General features: G+C 42.8%; 1 protein-coding gene across 2 annotated transcripts in view; it reads right to left on the bottom strand.

The window, feature by feature from the left end:
* LOC143773300 (cytokine receptor common subunit beta-like) overlaps positions 1–15,168 on the bottom strand; it is a 113,984-nt gene extending 98,816 nt beyond the window's left edge. For both annotated transcript variants that reach the window (XM_077260784.1, XM_077260785.1), the window contains exon 1: positions 14,973–15,168. The gene's annotated coding sequence lies outside the window, so the exon portion shown is untranslated. The remainder of the gene's footprint in view (positions 1–14,972) is intronic.
* Between the last annotated feature and the right edge of the window lie 9,627 nt (positions 15,169–24,795).

Raw genomic sequence — 24,795 nt, 5'->3', positions numbered from 1 at the left:
TGTTATAGGGGAACTCAGGTTACTGTGACTATCAAAGGAGCACACAGGGCATTATTACTTTCTAGGGGGCAAAATATGGGCACTGTTTTCTGCATTACTATATTATAAAGGGGTGCCTTAGAATTTAGAAGGCACCGAGAACCACACAGCAGGTGCAATAATAGGGACACATATGGCAGCAGCGGCTCAGTATCGGGGTATCAGGTGCAGTAATAGGGACACATACGGCAGCAGAGGCTCAGTATTGGGGTATCAGAAGGATGAGGAGTTTGAGCACGTTGGGAATAGATGGTGATGGGGCTGGAATATTAGAAGTGAAATGTGTCTTTGTTGTATTCTCTGCAGACGAGTTGTACTGGAAGAACTTGTCATGTCGGTCTGGGCCAGATGGAAAAGACGGGAAAAATAAACGATTCCATCAGAAAGAACGTCAGCGGTGAGAAATTATCTGTAACTGCTGTGATCTCTTATATGTTCTGTAGGACTGGTATCTACCACTGACCATATGGCGATAATATCCATGTTGGTCTTTATATAGAGATTATCTTCAGTAACAGCGCAGTCATCTGCTGAGGTTCTCCTCCACTATTAGGGTGCTTCACAGAGTTGTAATCAAGGTTACCTGGTTAGGGGCCCACTCAGAAGTTTAGCCCCCACTGAACCAAAACCCTAGCTACTCCTCTGTTAAGGGCATAAAAATTAAGTTTGAAAATTGTGAAATTTTCAATATTTTCGCCAAATTTCTGTTTTTTTCACAAATAAACACAAGTAATGTCAAAGAAATTTTACCACGATCATAAAGTACAATATGTCAATATGTCTGAGAAAACATTCTCAGAATCACTGGGCTCCGTTGAAGCATTCCAGAGTTATTACATCATAAAGTTACAGTGGTCAGAATTGTAAAAATTGGCCAGGTCATGAAGGCAAAAACAGGCTTGGGTACGAAGGAGTTAAACTGATCAAAATGATACCTGGGGTGAAGAAATCCATCTTATGATTCTTGTGTGATCAGTGTTAGAAGTTTTAGGTTAATGAGATGGCCGTGCTCTGGGGAGGGCCTGTAGGAAGAGTCTTATCTTCCTGCTCTAGGCCAGAGAAACCAAGGAGAGACCAACCACAGGCCACCGCGAAGCACAAACATGTTCCTCAGCATAAAGACAGAGACAGATTCTTTGTGCTTTTGGGCAGCCAGTTGTTATTTTATTTGCATTGCTCTCTTGAGTATTCTGTTATTTTTCCTTTTAATATCCATCATGCAATTCCAGATATGTGAGCCATTATATTTAGAACTACCAATATGCTAATTAATATGGTATTTATCAAAAGGGTGGTTTTCATAGATTAATTGTGCATAAGAGTCTCAAGACACACCCCAGAGTGAGCCACGTCCCCATTGGTAAAGACTATGACATTGGGAGAAATATAAATAACCCAATATGTATGGCGGAACATCCAGGGGAGCAGCAGAAATAAAATATGAGCACAAACTCTTCACTTTTGATCTGGTGACTTCTTCTACTGAATGGCACTGAAAGAGCTGTTAATAAGTTCACATTGCAAATCAATTTTCATGCACATTTTGCCCTGGTTCAGTCATATTCCAATATTCCTCAGGAGCCTCTTCAGCTGAGAACAATGCCGCACTCTGTTCTCTATCACTTCCTACATTTACATTATTTTGCATTTTAGATTGTCCCTCTACATCTACAGTGTGATGAAGAATAAGAAGCCAGGGAATGAGTTTAAGGAGGAAACTCCATAAACTCATCTAGATACTGTACTCTTGAGTAGTGTTGAGCGATACCGTCCGATACTTGAAAGTATCGGTATTGGAAAGTATCGGCCGATACCGGCAAAGTATCGGATCTAATCCGATACCGATACCCGATACCAATACAAGTCAATGGGACTCATGTATCGGACGGTATTCCTGATGGTTCCCAGAGTCTGAAGGAGAGGAAACTCTCCTTCAGGCCCTGGGAACCATATTAATGTGTAAAATAAAGAATGAAAATAAAAAATATTGCTATACTCGCCTCTCCGACGCAGCCTGGACCTCACCGAGAGAACCGGCAGCGTTGTTTGCTTAAAATGCGCGCGTTTCCTTCCTTCCGTGACGTCACGGCTTCTGATTGGTCGCGTGCCGCCCATGTGGCCGCGACGCGACCAATCACAGCAAGCCGTGACGTAATTTTGAGGTCCTGGATGCCTAATTCTAGGCATTCAGGATTTTAAAATTACGTTCCGGCTTGTGATTGGTCGCGTCGCGGTCACATGGGCGACGCGACCAATCACAAGCCGTGACGTCACGGGAGGCAGGAGACGCGCGCATTTTTAAAATTACGTCACGGCTTGTGATTGGTTGCGTGCCGCCCATGTGGCTGCGACGCGACCAATCACAGCAAGCCGTGACGTAATTTCAGGTCCTGAATGCCTATTTCTGCATTTTAAAAATGCGCGCGTCTCCTGCCTCCCGTGACGTCACAGCTTGTGATTGGTCGCGTCGCCCATGTGACCGCGACGCGACCAATCACAAGCCGGAACGTAATTTTAAAATCCTGAATGCCTAGAATTAGGCATCCAGGACCTCAAAATTACGTCACGGCTTGCTGTGATTGGTCGCGTCGCGGCCACATGGGCGGCACGCGACCAATCAGAAGCTGTGACGTCACGGAAGGAAGGAAACGCGCGCATTTTAAGCAAACAACGCTGCTGGTTCCCTCGGTGAGGTCCAGGCTGCGTCGGAGAGGTGAGTATAGCAATATTTTTTATTTTAATCCTTTATTTTACACATTAATGTTGTATTTTACACATTAATGTTGTTTCGATACCGATACCCGATACCACAAAAGTATCGGATCTCGGTATCGGAATTCCGATACCCGCAAGTATCGGCCGATACCCGATACTTGCGGTATCGGAATGCTCAACACTACTCTTGAGTTGTGATGACCAGATCCAGAGCTCAGAAGAGGGGCAGCTCATACGGTAGGTCACCAGAAGGAAACAGTGTACAGACATAATGAATCACGAGACAGGCAGCTCGATGACAGCTTAGAATGAAGGAATAAGATAAAAGACAATTACTAATAAGCTGCGAAAAAGAAGTATGAGAGCTGAAAATAAATATCCTTCATTCAATGGTATTTTCAATGATACTGTCAACAGGCAGAAAGTATGGCCAGCATCTACAGTGGGGTAAAAAAAAGTATTTAGTCAGTGACCAATTGTGCAAGTTCTCCCACTTAAAAAGATAAGAGAGGCCTGTAATTGACATCATAGGTAGACCACAACTAGAAGAGTCAAAATGAAAAAACAAATCCAGAAAATCACCTTGTCTGATTTGGCAAGATTTATTTTGCAAAATATGGTGGAAAATAAGTATTTGGTCACCTAAAAACATGCAAGATGTCTGGCTCTCACAAACCTGTTACTTCTTCCTTAAGAGGCTCCTCTGTCCTCCACTCATTACCTGTAGTAATAGCACCTGTTTGACCTTGTTATCAGTATAAAAGACACCTGTCCACAACCTCAAATAGTCACACTTCAAACTCCACTATGGTGAAGAAGACCAAAGAGCTGTCGAAGGACACCAGAAACAAAATTGTAGCCCAGCACCAGGCAGGGAAGACTGAATCTGGAATAGGCAAGCAGCTTGGTGTGATTAAATCAACTGTGGGAGAAATAGGATACACTTGGAAGCCCAGGATTGCACTACATGTCCTTTTAATGTTTCTGTTATAAACGTGAAGTTTTATTTCCTGGACATGCTGGAGAACCTTTTTCACATTGTTTGCTTCTGCACGCCCAGACCCGGGGCAACTCCCTGCCTGGACTTCATCTTCATCTGAAGAATTGATATACGGTGAGCTGACTCTCCCATTCCCTGTCCCTCTATATATAAGTAAAGTATTATTGTTGGTTATGGTTATGCATTAGTGTTGCATTTTTTCGTGGAGCTCCGGTGGTTACAAGTATAGTATATTTCCTAAAATTCTGAAGCCACTTCTTCCTTTGAATCGCACTCTCAGTTTTCACTTTTAGTTTCTATATAGATAAAAAAGTTCTAGTGAATCCATACTGAAGGCTCCAACTTGATTATAGTGCTAAATTTAATGAAAATTAACAATATGACAACAAGAGCTTTTCATTTGAAACTTGACTTTGACGCCTTTGCTAAATTTTCCTAAGCAATATGAATTGCTATCAGGCTAGAGGAAAACAGATGGTAAACTGTCGCAGCTGACTGTCTATTCAATAATATATTACAGTTTCAGACTTTGTAGGCTGCTTAAATTGTATAAATGGTCTAAAAATTATCCCTTTTGGTGGCCTGCTTTGTTGGTGTATATTCACTGGTGATGAAAACTGAAGAACACATGGATTTTTCTCACTGAGAGTAAAAATTGATCGACATTTATTATTTGTGGAGACAAAACAGGTGTACTGTTTTGAACATGAAGTAATAATAGTTTGTCAACTATGAATGAAAACATTATTTTAAGCACAATACTGACTCCAGCTGAAGGTGTTGATCTTAGAGGCTACATCATCCTGCTGTGATTGAGATGAGTGACGTAGCAGATATTCCATTGCATCCTTTACCTCCACCATACTGATATGTTTGCCAGAGGCAAAGGGAAGCCACATGTGACCTGTATTTGGTACTACTATTACCGTGACTATTACTGTCAATACAACTGGTGGTGCTGCTGCTGTTGCTAGCAGCTCGCACATAATATTTTGTGGTATTTTGTTTTCTATCACCCTAGAAAATCTGCTGCCAGTGCCACATTTTGGTTTAACATATATATTTGGACATAAGTATAACATTTAATTTCTATTTTATTTTTTTACCACACTTAGTCAACTGAGGAAAAGATGGAATGAACCAAAAATACTAGCTACTGGCAGGATTCACATGACAGCAAAAAAGGCTCAAACAATAACCGCATGCCCATCATAACTGTGTTCAATGTTTGTGTCTACAATTTGACAATTTAAGTAGGTGTTCCAAAATAGATCTACGCACTTAAATTTCTCGATTTACTATACTGAGAAGTTTTTTGAAGATTTTTTTGCTCAGATTAATTTCTCCTGCCCAAAAAGGACAACAAGAGGTAGGAACCACTGCATAAAAACACTGCAGCAGGCCACAATTTATGTGATATACTGTTGTCAAACTGCAATATTAAAATAGGTATGCAGAAAGTAGAATTTTGTTCTCTTATTTTTAAACACTATTATTCCAGGCTAGGCCACTCCAGGACCTTGAAATGCTTCTTAGGCCTGTCCCACACGTCCAGATAATTCCGGTACCGGAAAAATCGGTACCGGAGTTATCCGTGTCCGTGAGCTCACGTGGCACATCAGTGTGGCACACGTGTGGCAGCCGTGTGCCGCCCGTGTGCCGACTGGGTACCACACGGACCGTGCAGGAGACAGCGCTACAGTAAGCGCTGTCCCCTGCTTTGGGTGCTGAAGCTGCCATTCATTTCTTCTCTCCAGCAGCGTTCGCTGGAGAGAAGAAATGAAAAATCATTGTTTTTTGGGGTTTTTTGCTGTTGAAATAAAGATCTTTGCACCAAGCCCCTTCCCACCGCCTGTGCGCCCGCCCTCTGGAAATAAAATACTCACCCGGCTCCATCGCTGCTTACTCTCCGCGCCGCAGCTTCTCCTGTATGAGCGGTCACGTGGTGCAGCCCATTACAGTGATGAATATGCGGCTCAACCCCTATGGGAGGTGGAGCAGCATATTCATCACTGTAATGGGCGGCACCACGTGACCGCTCATACAGGAGAAGCTGCGGCGCAGAGAGGAAGCAGCGAGGGAGCCGGGTGAGTATATTATTTACAGCGGGCGGGCACACAGGGGGTGGGAGGGGGGTGGTGACAAAGATCTTTATTTCAACCGCAAAAAAACCAAAAAACAATGATTTTTCATTTCTTCTCTCCAGCGAGCTGGAGAGAAGAAATGAATGGTGGATTCAGCACCACAAGCTGGGGGGACAGCGCTAACTGTAGCGCTGTCTCCTGCACGGCACACGGACGGTACGTGTTTTACACAGACCCATTGACTTTAATGGGTCCGTGTGATCCATGCGCTCCCACGAACACTGACAGGTCTCCATGTTTTTCAAAAGGACACACGGTCTGTGAAAACACGCTGACATGTGCAGTGACACATTGATTTTAATGTGTCTATGTGAGTCAGTGTCTCCGGTACGTGAGAAAACTGACACCTCACATACCGGAGCCACTGACGTGTGAAACCGGCCTTATGGAGCCACTTCTTAGTTGTCCTGAACGTGTCTTTCGGGTCTTTATCATCCTGAAAGACCGAGCCACGACCCATCTTCAATGCTCTTACTGAGCGAATGAGGTTGTTGGCCAAAATCCCACGATACATGACCCCATCTATCCTCCCTTCAATACAGTGTCTTCATTGTGTCACTGGTGTCATTAGATAGCTCTTTGGTCTTGGCCATGGTGAAGAGGTTGAAGTGTGATTGACTGTGTGTGTGGACAGGTGTCTATCATACAGGTAACTGGTTAAAAAAGGTGTAATTACTACAGGTAATGAGTGCCGAGTAGGAGGTTTCTTATCAGAAAACTAACAAGTTTTTGAGAGCCCGAATTCTTGCTGGTTGGTAGGTGATCAAATACTTATTTCATGCAATTAAATTGCATTTTATTATTTGAAAATCACACAATGTGATTTTCTGGATTTTATTTTTAGACTCTGTGTCTCAAGATTACAGACCTTTCCATTCTCTGTAGGTGGGAAAACTTGCAAAAGCGGCAGTGTATCAAATACTTATTTCCCCCACTGTATGACCCTAGCTGCCGCATTTGGGATGGATTGGAGAGAAGAGAGTTTATTAAGAGGGAGACCAATCAGTAGACAGTTGCAATAGTCTAGATGAAAATAAGAGCGACTGTCTTAGTTTTTGCAGAAGTGAATCTGTGGCTATGACAGCAGTATTTTTGTGATGCACACACATTTTAAATCATGCAAGTAAAACAGTTATGCAAACTTTTTTTTGGAGAGGTGGAATAGAATTTTTTTCGTTTTTCTACTTCTTCCACCTTTAGAAAAAATGTCTTAACCCTAAAAAACTACGTTGTTACATAGATACGTGCAGATAAAGAATCTGGTGCATGACATAATTTTTTTTCCCACATACTCGGTCCGTGTGAAAAAAACTGTTTTCTGAAGAGTCCCATTGAGTTACATTGGTCAGTGTGTTGGCTGATTTTACACGGACAGCACACGTCCATATGATATGCTCAGCTGAATGAGCCCTGAAACTCATCCCCATGCTGCATTTTTCTCATGGATCGAACAGGCACACGTTAAAGTCTATGGTACAACTCACATGTCTGGTCTTTTTGAGGACCATGTCTCTCCAGAAAAAAGTCTCATAGACAAGTCTGTTTTTGGTAGGAGTCACATATGAAGATCACCTAAACGAGCCTCGGGGTCTGTGAAAATCACAGACAGCATATGGATGGCATCAGTGTACAGTTCGTGTGCTGTCAGTGGTTAATATTTTAATAAATCGGAGAAGCTTTACAAAATATTCATTTTTTTTATTCGTGAAAATCACTGATGAAGAACACTGAAGAAGACACTCAGACCATTTTTGGTGTAATTCAAAAATCACTGACGTCTGAATGAGGCTTTAGGCTGCTTTTACACTTGCCGTGTTTTTGCGGTCCATTTTAGAGGCCCCAATAGATTTCAGTGGGGCTGCAAAAACGGGCAACCAAAAATCATAGGATCACCGTACGCCATATGACCGTGAGGGCCGTATTTACGGCCATGAAAAAATATCGAGCTTGCTCGATATTTTTCATGGCTTATGGATACGGCCTCCATTGTAAATCAATGGGGCTGCAAAAACAATGGATGGTTGTTTTTGAGGTGCACCGTGACTTCCGGTTTTGTGGACCGCCTTTTTTTTCCCAATACTTTTGCTATAGTATTGGGAACCTGAAAAACATCGATCCGTAAGTTTTTGGTGGTCCAATATTGCAGCAGACCTTGAAAATTGCGGCGATACGGCCCGCAAAAAAAGGCCCGCAATAACGGGCCCCAAAAAAAAGGCAAGTGTAAAACAAGCCTTAGTTGCAGAATTGCTGCAGAAATTCAAAAGATAATATCAGCAACAAATACATAATGTGTGAATCCAGTCTAAGGCCACATTCACACTATCAGTATGTGGTCAGTATTTCACATCAGTATTTAGCTCTTGCCACTGGTTTTTGCTCAGAAAACGTTGTAAGAAAATTATAAAATAAAAAAGAATGAAAATATTCATTACTATGTAAAACAGACTTTCTGTCCATATTATATCATATTTTCAGGAGATTTTTCTGCCATTTTTCACTTGGAAGATGCTTAATAAACTACAATACATGTTAATGGGAACACTAAAAAATATGCCCAGAAAACACGTGTTTTTTTGTTAGCTTATTTTTTAGCATTTCCACTTTGTTTTCTTCGTTGCTTAATGGAGTTCAAAAGACTCTTGGAGAATGCATGGAAAAAAAAAAAAAACAAGAAAAAACGCACGTAAAAATGACAGCAGAAATATCACCAGAAAAGATGCCCAGGAAACGATTTAAAAATAAGAGCAAAAGATACTTCGGATTTGCAAAAATAAAGATATAAGGAGAATTTGTTGAAGTGCCTTCTGCTTAAAAACAGTAGTTGGAAACGGCAGAAAAAGACGCAGCGTGAACACATCCTAAAACTGTTACATTAAGAGAATGTGCACAAAAACTTTGAAGCACTCTAACTATTAATTTCTACTTTGCTGTTCATATTTGCAGTTTTTGAGCTCATTTCTTCCTCATCAGGGACTGAAAAGAAAGTTCTTAGGCCGGTTTCACACGTCAGTGGCTCCGGTACGTGAGGTGACAGTTTCCTCACGTACCGGAGACACTGACACACGTAGACCCATAAAAATCAATGCATCTGTTCAGATGTCATTGATTTTTTGCGGACTGTGTCTCCGTGTGCCAAACACGGAGACATGTCAGTGTTTGTGGGAGCGCACGTATTACACGGACCCAATAGAGTCAATGGGTCCGCGTAAAACACGGACCTCACACGGACATTCTCCGTCTGGGGTCCGTGTGCGTGCAGGAGACAGCGCTACAGTAAGCGCTGTCCCCCCCACATGGTGCTGAAGCCGGTATTCATATCTTCCCTGTAGCAGCGTTTGCTATAGAGAAAATATGAAGAATAGTGTTAAAAATAAAGATCCATGTGTCCGCCGCCCCCCCACCCCCTGTGCGCCCCCCCGCTGGTCAGAAAATACTTACCCGCTCCCTCGCTCCTTCCTGGTCTGGCCGCGGCCACGTGGGGCCGATCATTTACAATCATGAATAGTCGGCTCCGCCCCTATGGGAGGTGGAGCCACATATTCATGACTGTAAATGATCGGCCCCACGTGACCGCATGCAGGAGAAGCCGCGGCCAGACCAGGAAGGAGCGACAGCCGACGGGGGACCCGGGTAAGTATTTTCTGACCAGCGGGGGGGCGCACAGGGGGTGGGGGGGCGGCGGACACCTAAATCTTTATTTTTAACACTATTCTTCATATTTTCTCTGCAGCAAACGCTACTGCAGAGAGGATATGAATCGCAGCTTCAGCAGCTTCAGCACCATGCAGAGTGGGTACCACACGCTCCGTGTGGTACCCACTCGCCATACGGGCGGCACACGTGTGCCGCACGTATGGCCTCCGTGAGTTCCCAGGCACACGGACACGGATAACTCCGGTACCGATTTATTCCGGTACCGGAATTATCTGGACGTGTGGGACAGCCCTTACCAGTTCTTTGTAGTGTCTCATGATGGAAAACACGCAAAAACTCTTCAGCAAAAAGACTTCAAGTCTATATTCACACATTACGTTTTTGCTGTGTTTTATAGTTGTGTTTTTTTGCTGCATTTTTTATGAAAATTTTCAGCTGTGTTTTACAGAACCAGCAAAGTCTATGACATTTCAGAAATCTCACGCACTGACATTGTTTTTTTTTTCCTGACTGATTTGGAAAACTGCTACGTTCATTTTGACTGCAGCGTGTCACTTCTTTCCACATTTTTGCAGAGTTTTGTTGTCCATAGAAAACAATGTGTAAGTTTTTGCTGCGTATTTGCTAAGTTTTTGCTGAGGAGGGGTTGCTGCTTTTTTATTGTCTCTTGTACATGCTAATAAAGTTTAACGCCCCCCCCCAAAAAAAAAAAAGATGATGCAACTTCCTTAAGGTTTTGACACCAAAAAACGCTGCAAAAATGCAGGTATCAGGTTTGTGGTGCCACAAATTTAAGGAAGTTACATCATCTTCTTTGGGGGGAGGGGCACTAAACTTTATCAGCATGCACAAAAGACAATAAAAACGCAGCCAAGAAAGCATCAAAAACTCAGTAAATGCTGCTTTCTTTACTGCCAAGAGAACAGGGGTTGCCTGTGAAAAAAAAAACACAGCAAAAATGCAACGTGTGAACATAGCCTTGGGGTAAATGCACAAATGTTTTTTTTTCAGTCATTTTCTGCCTGAAAATGTGCAACAAAACCACCGCAAAAAATTAGTATAGTGCACAACAATGTCAAAATGACATTGCTGTGCACATGTTCCTGACATTGCTGTGCACATGTTCCTTCCCATGTAACTTCTTTTCACCTCTTCATGGCTCAGAAATTGTGAAGAGGTTATTCGAACCAAAGTAATCAAAATATGGGGCCCTTATAAAAAAAATGCCGTTATGAAATCAATTAATTAAAAAAAACACATTTAGGCAGAATACATAGATGAACAAATGTTTATACATGAAACCGTATTTAGATCAGGAGCAGAGACGAGAAGAAGTAGGGACTAATTTTGCCCTTTACAGTTCCCTTAATAACCGCGGAGGTTGGTCCGACGTGGAAGCGCGTCTTCAATCACTATACTGCTGGAGTGCAGCAGGCTTGTACTTTATCCTATGTAACTTAATTGTGCTGTACAGTTGTGTGTGTTTGAGTACAATAGCGCCTCCCTGTTGCAATTCCCTAAAAGGTATTGTATGGTGGAGCGCATCGGGTGATGTCACTTTCTGCTTCCGGCCTGTGGAGCGCATTTCCCTTCCAGCAGCATAGTGATTGATGACACACTTCCGCGTCTGGTCGTTGGAACACACAATGTTTTTTTATTTAAATATGTTATACACATCACATCTAGTGATGTCCTTCCGGTGTCCTAGCGGGAATATGATCGTTGTTTGAAGGTGTTGATTGGACACCCTTCTGGTGGGGTATTTAAATCAGATGATTCACTTAGGAACGTGCATACTGCCTGGATTTAATTAATTTACCGCCTGGAGAGCTGTTGTCCTCATTGTACCAGGGCTTACAGTTTTGGTCCTGATTGTAGAACTTCAATAATTAACCCCTGATTAACCAAAAGATGGGGGAAACACATTGGAAAAGATGCCATTAAGCTAAGTACCTTATATATTTTTACAGGCCATACAGGGCTTATAAAGGATTTTTATATGTCCATAGGAATTGTTTTTGAGAGACACATGGGGATAATGTGGTTTAATTTCACTACCATATGACGGGCCATCTATGATACAATAGGTATAATTACATTGTCATGATATTTTTTAAGATTATCTTAGGCTGGTTTCACACATCAGTGTCTCCAGTACGCGTGGTGACAGTTTTCACACGTACCGGAGACACTGGCACACATAGACCCATTCAAATGAATGGGTCTGTGCACATATCTGTGTTCTCTCGTGGATCTGATTCACGTCATTCACTTCATTCAACAGCGGTGACTTCATTGAGGCCGGGCTGAACTGCAGTGACCTCAGGACCGTGGGAAAATGCCGGTGATGATGCCACCGCTGGTGAATGATGCTGCACTCTCAGCATCTCATTCACCAGTGGTTTTTAGCCAGGGTGGCCGCATCTTGGCACCGTCCAGGTTGAAAACTGTATATTCCCCAGACAGGGATTACAGCGTGGGACACAATGACGGACAGGCATGCTATATTGTTGCTTTTTTAATTTTATTTTTATTACAGGAGATCGAGGGTTTTGCTTGGATTAGGCGTGGTTGTAAGTATTGTTTAATTGAGATTAATAAAGGAGTCTGTGTCATTTGTTTTCAAATAAAGGATTTTATTCCAGCTGTGTCTTTATTTACAAACAATACAACTATAGGATTAGTAATCGAGAGGTGTCTTGTAGACGTCTCTCCATTACTAAGCTGTGGGCTTAATGTCATCTGAAAGGTGACATCAACCTTACAAATATTACCCCACTTGCCACCGCTACAGGACAAGTGGGAAGAGCCAGGCAAAGTGCCAGAAAAGGCGCATCTAATAGATGCGCCGTTTCTGGGCAGCTGCGGGCTGCTGTTTTTAGGCTGGGGGCCTATATTAATGGCCCCTTACCAGCCTGAGAATAGCAGCCCCCAGCTGAGAGCTTTAGCAAGGCTGGTTGTCAAAAATGGGGGGAACCCACACTGCTTTTCTTTTTATTCTTTATTTAAATAATTTTGAAAAACAGTGTGGGGACCCCTCTTATTCTTGATAACCAACCTTGCAGAAGCTGACAACTGAGGGTTGCAGCCCCCAGCTGTGAGTTTTGCCTGGTTGGTTCAAGAAAATAGGGGGGAACCCACGTCAGGTTTTTCATTTATTTCCTTAGATTGCAGCCGGCAGCAGGTGTCGGATGATGGGGATAACAGTCCCAAAAGCCCCCACCTGCTGTCATCATTCGGACATTATTCTCCTCTGCTCGCGACAATCGTCCAGCAGAGCAGAGGAGAATGATGAGTGCCTGCTTCAGCACCAACCGCCGGGGAACAGCGTATAATGTAGCGCTTCTTCCCCGGCATCTGTCTGTGTGATACTGATGCGGCACACGGGTGGCACACGTGCCTGTAAAAACCCCGGAGAATGGATGTCCCCATATGAACTCGAGCGTGGGAACTTTTTCCAGGCTCCAGTTCATGAGGATATCCAGCAGAGGGCGCATCACCACAACTCAAGGTAACTACAGGTCACCCTGCTTTCCATTAATTCCCCAGGGTTTTTACAGGCACGAGCACTGCTTTAGCAAAGCTCCTGGCTGTAAAATGATTTAACCCCTTCAGATGGATTTACTTCGTGGGACTTGACCTGAGCGACGGAAGGTATGAGATATTGCTGTTTTTTTATTTTTCCTTTGTTCCAGAACGAGGGTCTTCAGGTAGATTACCAGTATAATAAAATATTACAACACCCTATGTCTTTATTTCATTAAAATACTTTGAAATAATGTGTGTGTTTTATTAACCATTTCATACTATTGGATTAATAATGGATAGGTGTCATAGTTGACGCCTCTCCATTATTAATCTGGCTTAATGTCACCTTACAATAGCAAGGTGACATTAACCCTTCATTACCCCATATCCCACCGCTACACGGGAGTGGGAAGAGAGTGGCCAAGTGCCGGTATAGGCACATCTTACAGATGTGCCTCTTCTGGGGTGGCTGGGGGCAGATGTTTGTAGCCAGGGGGGGCCAATAACCATGGACCCTCTCTAGGCTATTAATATCTGCCCTCAGTCACTGGCTTTACCACTCTGGCGGAGAAAATTGCGCGGGAGCCCACGCCAATTTTTTACGCCATTTAACCCTTTATTTTACAAGCTACAGCACCCAAATTTTGCACATACACACTACTAACATTAGTAGTGTGGAATTTTCCAAAAAAAAAGGGATATGAGATGGTTTACTGTATGTAAACCATGTCTCATATCCTGTCGGGTTTGTGAAGGAGAAATGAAAAGCCAGCAATTGAATTACCGGCTTTTCTATAGAACACCGCTGCGTATTTCTCGCAAGTCACACTGTTGGTCCGTGTGTAATCCGTATTTTTCTTGCCCCCATAGACTTTCATTGGTGATTTTTTTTGCGCAATACGGTGACAAACGCAGCATGCTGCGATTTTCTATGGCCGTACAAGACCGTATAATACGGATCCGTAAAATACGGCTGATAGGAGCTGGGACATAGAGAATCATTGGGCCGTGTGTTATGCATATTTTACAGATGTATTTTCTGCGCTCCTACGTCCGTAAAACTCGCTAGTGTGACGCCGGCCTTAGGGTATTTCCAGTTGTGGATTTTTCTTTCTGTTCCTTTTTCAGAACATAAAGTGACTGAGATACAGAAAGTGAGTTAAAATAAGCAAACCAGAAAGATTGTCTACCCCATGAGTGTCTGCTCACCACACGTCACAATATGCATCACTCTCGTGATCCTACCAAACCTTTCAACAATTGCTTTCATTTCATTGTGATGAATGAACTTGCTGGGATAAGATGTTATCTGAGCATGTTCACGTGCTCGAATAATATGTTAGAATCCCCGTGGCTGCATGTCTCGCGGATGTTCGACAGCTGCCACACGTGCAGGGATTGCCTACTTGTGTTGTGGCTGTCGAACAACCGCGAGACATGCAGCCGCAGAGACTCGAGTATTTTTTTTTAACACGCCGAAGACCCTCGGTTAGCAGCTTATCCACGTTTGTTCATCACTATTCATTGTGCAATAAAAAATTATTTTGTGATTCCGTGTTAATCAGAAAAATGTTTATAAATAATATGTTTATCGTAAATTTCCATAACTGTCAAACTTTATAGGTAGCGTTAGCCTCAACCATAAATGCACAAACTTTATAAAAATGCGGCATCATTATGAAAATAGCTGCTCCTATCCTTAAAATCTAAGTATTTAAATGCTCCTCATAAATGGAGAGAAAGTCAAGATCATGGCTACTCAGAAATCTAATGTATGTGGGTCATCAAATAAATGAATACTGTGATGGAATATATTTAATCAAACACCCCTGACACACTACAAACCCCTAATAGTAATGAATAAGCATTCAAAAATTTGCAATAACACTCACGTTTCTGTAGAATTTCTGCAGCAGAGTTCTCTGAATGAGTAACGATGAACTACATAGTTTCAGGCTCTTTAAAGTATCTCCTAAATATAACAAAGAAATGTAAACGCCGTCACCCAAAATGTGGTGGTATTCTACCACCTTCAGGGTCTCGTTCTTGTAAAATCTGCAGCTATAATGCTCTCAGAACAACTTCCTCCTTTTCTTTTTCGGACTTGACTTTTATCTAGAAAACGTTCTGCTTCCTGCTAATGAGATCCGGCCAATGTTTGGCACGATTTCCATAGAAAAGTTGTCAGAGTCCTGTGAACAGCTGGAGAGCGGCAGTAATCACACATCAGAGATTGCTTGGGTTTTTTTTATTGAGACTTGACATTATTTCTTGACATTAATAAGGATGAGCAGACTATTTTGGATGTTCAGCTTTCCAGTGCAGGATCCCAAGACACACATATATTTTTGGTTTAGGAAGTTGCAACAGAACATTTTTAAGGAATGTTAGTTTCTTATATGGGATACATGGGAAACGTCAGTACAAGTACAACTTTACCTTGAGAAGTTACTGGGAACTTCTCAACTATTCCTAACCAGTTGTAGTTGGGAGTTCAAGCTAACCTTCTCCTATTTTTTATGAATTATGTGAATCTCCAAAGTTTTCATTATTCCAAACCACAGGAAAACTAGTAAAAGGGGGAGAGGAAAATGTCCAGAGGGTTGTAATACGCTTTTCTCCTGTAAAGGATGGGAGTAGAGGAAAGGCGCATCAAGAGCTAGGTTGCTTTCTCCTGATATGGTCATTCAAAGAAATCAGGATTGCCTACAACTGATGGGAACAAAAATCCCTTCAAATTGGGAAGAGTAAGTTAATTGAAGGCTCACAACAGTCGCCGAGCTTAGTAGAAAAACCATCAACAGCTGGTGAAACCCCTAAAGGTCAACAAAAGGTAGTGGCTGATATGCCCAAAAGACTGGCACAGCTCTTTTCATACATATCCACTAGATCCACCTGTTTTTCACAAGGTGAATTTTACTAAGTAAAATAAATATTGAAGATGACAGCCCATACTGGCTCACAGACCTTTTAAAAGCATAACTGCACTTAAAGAGGTTGGCCACTTCTTTTTTATTGAGGGCTAATCCATCAGATAGGCCATCAATGGGGGTTCGACACCCAGCACCTGTGCCAATCATCTGTTACCGGCAGACGGTAGTCCTCGGATGTGCTGAAACATGGCAGCAAAACTATAAGGCCGGCATCACACCTAGCGTAGGAAAATATGGTCCGTTTTTTACGGCCGAGATACACTGAAAAGTTCCTGAACAGTGTTCTGTATTCAACGCGAGGATGCGATTTTTTTTTTCTCCAAAAATTATCCTTGCGTCATCCGTATGGCATATGTATGGCGAGATTTTCTCGCCGGCATGCAAAATGGACATACAATGGATCCATGGGCTCAAATATTTGTGAAAACATACATACAGTGTATATATATATATATATATATATATATATATATATATATATATATATATATATATATATGTGTATGTCAGTGAGACACATATATATATATATATATATATATATATATATATATATATATATATATATATATATATATATATATATATATATATATATATATATTTATATTTCATACAGAGCTAGGTGGCTTAAAAGCCAGTAATTCAATTGCCGGCTTTTGCTATCTCCTTATCGAACCCGACAGGATATGAGACATGGTTTACATACAGTAAACCATTTTATATCCCTTATTTTTTTACATATTCTTCAATAATAATGTTACAAGCGTATGTGTGCAAAATTTGGGAGCTCTAGGTGTTAAAATAAAGGGTTAAATCACAGAAAAAACTGGCATGGGCTCCCGGGCAATTTTCTCTGCCAGAGTGGGAAAGCCAGTGACTGAGGGCAGATATTAATAGCCTAGAGAGGGACCATGGTTATTTGCCCCCCCGGCTAAAAACATCTGCCCCAGCCACCCCACAAAAGGCACATCTGTAAGATGCGCCTATTCAGGCACTTGGCCTTTCTCTTCCCACTCCTGAGTAGTGGTGGGATATGGGGAAATAAAGGGTTAATGTCACCTTGCTACTGTAAGGTGACATTAAGCCAGGTTAATAATGGAAAGGTGTCAATAAAACACCTATCCATTATTAATCCAATATTAATAAAGAGTTAAAAAAACACACACATTAAGAAAAAAGTATTTTAATGAAATGGGGTTGTAAACGCTTTATTATAAGCTCAATCCAAATGATGACCATTGTCTTCTGAAAAAAAGGTAAAAAAAACAAACAACAATATCCCATACCTTCCACCGATACAGTCATGTCCCACGATGTCAATCCATCAGAAGGGATTAAATAATTTTACAACCAGGAGCCTGCTAAAGCAGCTGTCGCCCCTGGCTGTAGAAACTGGGGAATGAGTGGAATTCAGGGGAACGTAGCTACATAGACTTGCGGTGCTGTGCCCCCTGCTGGCATAACCTCATATGAACTCGAGCGTGAGAAAATATTCTCAAAAATTCCCACCCTCGAGTTCATATGAGGTTATGCCAGCAGGGGGCGCAGCACCACAAGTCTAGGTAGCTACGTTCCCCTGCATGCCATTCATTCCCCAGTTTTACAGCCAGGGGGACAGCTGCATTAGCAGGATCCTGATTGCAAAATTAATTAACCCCTTCTGATGGATTTACATTGTGGGGCATGACTGTAGGGGCGGAGAGGTATGGGATATTGTTGTTTGCTTTTTCTAACTTTTTTCCAGAAGACAATGGTCATCATTTGGATTGACCGTATAATAAGGCTATTCCAACACCATGTGTAATTTATTTAATTAAAATACTTTTTTCCTAATGTGTGTGTGTGTGTGTGTGTGTGTGTTTCTTAACCCTTTATTAATATTGGATTAATAATGGATAGGTTTCTTATTGACACCTCTCCATTATTAACCAGGCTTAATGGCACCTTACATTAGCAAGGTGACATTAACCCCTTATTACTCCATATCCCACCGCTACAGGGGAGTGGGAAGAGAGAGGCTAAGTACCAGAAAAGGTGTATCTTCCAGATGTGCCTTTTCTGGGGTGGCTGGGGGCAGATGTTTTCAGCCAGGGGAGGGCCAATAACCATGGTCCCTCACTAGGCTATTAATATCTGCACTCAGTCACTGGCTTTCCCACTCTGGCGGAGAAAATTGCGCGGGAGCCCACGCCAGTTATATCTGTGATTTAACCCTTTATTTTAACACCTACAGCTCCCAAATTTTGCACATATACACTTGGATCATTATTAGTGAAGAATATGTAAAAAAATAAGGGATATGAAATGGTTTACTGTATGTAAACCGTGTCTCATATCCTGTCGGGTTTGTTAAGGAGATGGCAAAAGCCAGCAATTGAATTACCAGCTTTTAAGCTATTTAGCGCTGTATTAAATATAAATATATATAATCTCCCTATACAATATGTAGACATTTATTCTTTCTATTCTAACCTGTCAGTGTGATTTTACTGTACACTGCACTGAATTACCGGCTTTTCTAGAGAACACCGCTGCGTATTTCTCGCAAGTCACACTGATGGTCTGTGTGTAATCCGTATTTTTCTCGCCCCCATAGACTTTCATTGGCAGATTTTTTGTGCAATACGCTGACAAACGCAGCATGCTGCGATTTTCTCAGCCTGTAAAATAATGCCGAGAAATACACGGCAGATAGGAGCTGCCCCATAGAGAAATATTGGTCCTTGTGCAATGCGGTTTTTTTTTGCGCCTCTCGTATGTCCGTATTCCTCTATTCTAGTGTGACCCTGGCCTAAGGGCCGCGCACTGCAGATTCACCCCGTATTAATGCTAATAGGAGGTGGATCTGCATTACCTGGCCATGGCCACTATAGAAGTGACAAAGCTGACGTGACCCAGCAGCATCCGAGGACTTACAGCCACCAGTAACAGTAGTGAACATCCAACTTAACCCCTTCATCCTGAAGTCTGTTTTCATCTTCCTGACCAAGCCAGTTTTTAAAATTCTGACTACTGTCGCTTTATGAGGTCATAACTGTGGAAAGCTACAATGATCCCAGTGATTCTGAGATTGCTTTCTCGTGACATGTTGTACTTCATAATGGTGGTAAAATTTATTTGCTATGACTTGCGTTTATTTGTGAAAAAAATCTAAAATTTGGCAACAATTTGGCAATTTTCAAAGTTTAATTTTTATGCCCTTAAGGCCGGGGTCACACTAGACCGTAATACGGACGAGTGCTATGCGATAAAAAATCGCATAGCACTCGGCCCAATGTTAATCTATGGTGCAGCTCCCATCATCCGATATTTTCTCCACCGTATTTCGGATCCGAGGGAACTCGCATCAGGCTGCGATTGTCAGCGTATCTCGGCCGAGACTCGCCAATGCAAGTCTATGGGTGCGAGAAAAAAATCGGATTACACACGGACCATGCGTGTGCATTGCGAGAAATACGCAGCGGTGTTCTATTGAAAAGCCGGTAATTCAATTGCCGGCTTTGCATTTCTCCTTCACAAACCCGACAGGATATGAGACATGGTTTACATACAGTAAACCATCTCATATCCCTTTTTTTTTGCATATTCCACACTACTAATGTTAGTAGTGTGTATGTGCAAAATTTCAGCGCTGTAGCTGCTAAAATAAAGGGTTAAATGGCGGAAAAAATTGGCGTGGGCTCCCGCGCAATTTTCTCCGCCAGAGTGGTAAAGCCAGTGACTGAGGGCAGATATTAATAGCCAGGAGAGGGTCCATGGTTATTGGCCCCCCCGGCTACAAACATCTGCCCCCAGCCACCCCAGAAAAGGCACATCTGGAAGATGCGCCTATTCTGGCACTTGGCCACTCTCTTCCCACTCCCTGTAGCGGTGGGATATGGGGTAATGAAGGGTTAATGCCACCTTGCTATTGTAAGGTGACATTAAGCCAGATTAATAATGGAGAGACGTCAATTATGTCACCTATCCATTATTAATCCAATTGTATGAAAGGGTTAAAAAACACACACACACACACACACACACACACACACACACACATGATTTAAAAGTATTTTAATGAAATAAACACAGCGGTTGTTTTAATAATTTATTGCTCTCTCAATCCATCCGGAACACCCTCGCTTGGAAAAATAATAAACGCACAAGATACATACCTTCTGATGTCCTATCACGTCCAACGAGGTAATCCATCTGAAGGGGTTAACTAATATTACAGGCACGAGCTGCGATAAACCACTCGCTCGTGCCTGTAATCCCCGGGTGCTGAAAGGAAAGCAGAGTGATCTATACTTACATTGAGTCGCGGTGATGCGCCCCTGCTGGATGTTCTCATGAACTGCAGCCTGGGAACTTTTTCCCACGCTCCAGGTCATATGAGGACATCCACCAGGGGGCGCATCACCGCGACTGTAGGAAATGTAGGTCAATGACCTACATTTCATTCATTCGCCGGGGATTACAGGCACGGAGCACAGCTGCATTTGCAGGGCTCCTGCCTGTAAAATAATTAACCCCTTCAGATCATGGATTACCTCGTGGGACGTGACGGTTCAGCTGAGGGTATGTATCTTGTGCGTTTATTATTTTTCCAAGCGAGGGTGTTGCTGATGGATTGAGAGAGGAATAAAATACTGAAACAACCGCTGTGTTTATTTCATTAAAATAATTTTTAATAATGTGTGTGTGTTTTTTAACCCTTTCAGACAATTGGATTAATAATGGATAGGTGTCATAATTGACGCCTCTCCATTATTAATCTGGCTTAATGTCACCTTACAATAGCAAGGTGGCATTAACCCTTCATTACCCCATATCCCACCTACAGGGAGTGGGAAGAGAGTGGCCAAGTGCCAGAATAGGCGCATCTTCCAGATGTCCCTTTTCTGGGGTGGCTGGGGGCAGATGTTTGTAGCCAGGGGGGGCCAATAACCATGGACCCTCTCCTGGCTATTAATATCTGCCGTCAGTCACTGGCTTTACCATTCTGGCGGAGAAAATTGCGCGGGAGCCCACGCCAATTTTTTCCGCCATTTAACCCTTTATTTTAGCAGCTACAGCGCTGAAATTTTGCACATACACACTACTAACATTAGTAGTGTGGAATATGCAAAAAAAAGGGGGATATGAGATGGTTTACTGTATGAAAACCATGTCTCATATCCTGTCGGGTTTAGGCAGGAGAAATGAGAAGCCGGCAATTGAATTACCGACTGTTCACAGATATCGCGCTGAATGAAATATAAATACAGAATATATATATATGTGTCTCAATTACATATCTCTATATATATATACTGTATATATGTTTTCCCGAACATTTGAGCACATAAATCCATTAGATGTCGGTTTTGCAAGCTTGCGAGAAAATCTCGGCATACGGATGCCATACGGATGTCACACGGATGTCACACGGATCATTTGATGCGAGGAAATCGCATCCTCGCACTGCACACGGATCACTGTTTTTGAAACATTTGTGCGATTCTCGGCCGTGAAAAACGGACCGTTTTTTTATACGCTAAGTGTGTCCCCGGCCTAAATCAGAGAATCATATCGCACAATATAGTTAATAAATAACATTTCCCACATGTATACTTTACATCAGACAATTTTTGAAACATAATTTTTTGGTTAGGAAGTTATAAGGGTTAAAAGTTGACCAGTGATTTGAAGTGACTTTGAGGGGCTTATATGACAGAAAATACCCCAAAGTGACACCATTCAAAAAACTGCGCCCCTCAACCTGCTCAAAACCACAATCAAGAAGTTTATTGACCCTTCAGTTGCTTCACGGGAATTAATGGATTGTGGAAGGAAAAATAAACATTTAACTTTCTTTCACAAAATTTTTCTTTGAGACCTAATTTTTTTACTCTCGCAAGGGTAACAGGAGAAATTGCTCCATACAAATTGTTGTGCAATTTCTCCTGAGTACACTGACACCCCATATGTGGGAAAATACTACTGTTTGGGCGAGCGGCAGGGCTTGGAAGAGAATGAGCGCCATTTGATTTTTTAATGTAAAATTTGCTGGAATAATTAGCGGACGCCATGTCACGTTTGGAGAGCTCCTGATGAGCCTAAACAGTGGAAAACCCCACAAGTGACACTATTTTGGAAACTAGACCTATTAGTGAACTTATCTAGATCCCACAGGTGCTTCAAAGAAGTTTATAAAGTTGAGCCCTGAAAATAAAAAAATTTAAAAAAAATTACATTTTTCACAAATTTCTTTTGGCTCCAAATTTTGCACTTTCATAAGGGTAACTATTCTTGAAAAAACTCCCACGACACCTGCACCTCCGCAAATATCAATGTAACCAATTTTATGGATTAAAACCACATCTTGAAAGAAGGATTGGGTGAGTGCTGTTTTTCTAGTTACTTTTTCCAATATAATACATGTTCTTTAAGCATGCACCACCCAGAAGAGATCTGACAAGGCGATTTCTGAGGATTTGGGTTGAAATAAGGGCTGTCCCACACGTCCAGATAATAAGAATTATCCGTGTCCGTGTGCCCCTACGTTTCTTGTGTACATCAGTGTGTCACACTTGCGGCACACGTGTGCCGCCCGTGTTCCCACTGGGTACCACACGCACTGTGCTGGGTACCACACGTACCAGCATCTGGTGCTGAAGCTGCGATTCATATCTTCTCTCCAGCAGCGTTTGCTGCAGAGAAGATATGAATAATAGTGTTTAAAATAAAGATCTATGTGTCCGCCGCCCTCCCACCCCCTGTGCGCCTCCCCGCTGGTCAGAAAATACTTACCCGCCTCCCTCGCTGCTTCCTGGTATGGCCGCGGCTTCTAGTGTATGCGGTCACGTGGGGCCGCTCATTTACACTCATGAATAGGCGGCTCCACTCCTATTGGAGGTGGAGCCACATATTCATGAGTGTAATCGGCGGCCCCACGTGACCGCATACAGTAGAGAAGCCGCGGCCAGACCAGGAAGAAGCTACAGCCAACGAGGGAGCGGGTGAGTATTTTCAGGACAGCGGGGGGGGCGCACAGGGGGTGGGGGGGCGGCGGACACATAGATCTTTCTTTTAAACACTATTATTCATATCTTCTCTGCAGCAAACGCTGCTGGAGAGAAGATATGAATTGCGGCTTCAGCACCATGTGGGGGGGACAGCGCTTACTGTAGCGCTGTCTCCTGCACGCACACGGACTGCAGACGGACAACGTCCGTGTGCGGTCCGTGTTTTACACGGACCCATTGACTTTAATGGGTCCGTGTAATACGTGCGCTCCCACGAACACTGACATGTCTCCGTGTTTGGCACACGGAGACACGCTCCGCAAAAAATCAATGACATCTGCACAGATGCATTGATTTTAATGGGTCTACATGTGTCAGTGTCTCCGATACGTGAGGAAACTGTCACCTCACGTACTGGAGCCACTGACGTGTGAAACCGGCCTAACACACAGAAAAAAGTGACTTGGTGTACCTGGAAGAACTCTTCTTTTTTAATTTTTTAATTTTTCCGCTGATGGAGCTGTGTGGCAGCTTGTTTTTTGCGGGACAAGATGATGTCAGCAGTACCATTTTTATTTATATTCATCTTTTTGATCGCGTTTTATTGCACTTTTTGTTCGGCAATATGATGATAAAGCCTTGTTTTTTCAGGACAATATGACATTTTCATCTTTTTCAGCTTTGCTTTTTGATTCTTTTTTTTTTTTTTTTTACTGTGTTCAATGAAGGGGTTAACTAGTGGGACAGTTTTAGAGAGCAGATCCTTACAGATGATACCAAATATGTGTACTTTTATTGTTTATATTTTGTATTTACATAAATGAATGTATTTATTGCAAAAAATATTTGTTTCTATTTTTTATATTTATTTGGTGATTTTACATATTTTTACACTTTTTTTAATTTTTGCACCCGGGGGTCTCCATGGAGATCATCAGGACAACGCAATTGCATCGCGTTGCCCTGATGGAAGCATGCTGGGAGCCCTTTACCTGCTCGATGCTCCTCGGTCGCTGTCAATACTGATAGCGGCATCAAAGGAGTTAAATGCCAGTGATCGGTTTGAAACTCCTGGACCCCAATGAGAAGTATGTAACATGCTCTTGATTAGTGTTGAGCATTCCGATACTGCAAGTATCGGGTATCGGCCGATACTTGCTGTATCGGAATTTCCGATACCGAGATCCGATACTTTTGTGGTATCGGGTATCGGGTATCGCAACAACATTAATGTAATAATGTGTAAAAAAGAGAATTAAAATAAAAAATATCGCTATACTCACCTGTCCGACGCAGCCGGGACCTCAGCGAGGGAACCGGCAGCGTTGTTTGTTTAAATTTCGCGCTTTTACTTGGTTACGTGAAGTCCCGGCTTGTGATTGGTCAGGGCGGCCATGTTGCCGGGACGCGGACCAATCACAGCAAGCCGTGACGAAATTACGTCACGGCTTGCTGTGATTGGTCCGCGTCCCGGCAACATGGCCGCCATTAACCAATCACAAGCCGTGACGTCACGGGAGGCTGGACATGCGCGTATTTTGAAAAGCGCGCGTGTCCAGCCTCCAGTGACGTCCCGGCAACATGGCCGCCATTAACCAATCACAAGCCGGGACGTCACGGGAGGCTGGACATGCGCGTATTTTGAAAAGCGCGCGTGTCCAGCCTCCAGTGACGTCCCGGCAACATGGCCGCCATTAACCAATCACAAGCCGGGACGTCACGGGAGGCTGGACATGCGCGTATTTTGAAAAGCGCGCGTGTCCAGCCTCCCGTGACGTCACGGCTTG

This window comes from Ranitomeya variabilis, chromosome 5 (genome assembly GCF_051348905.1).
Source record: "Ranitomeya variabilis isolate aRanVar5 chromosome 5, aRanVar5.hap1, whole genome shotgun sequence".
NCBI lineage: Eukaryota > Metazoa > Chordata > Amphibia > Anura > Dendrobatidae > Ranitomeya > Ranitomeya variabilis.
This window is presented reverse-complemented; position numbering and strand designations above follow the sequence as displayed.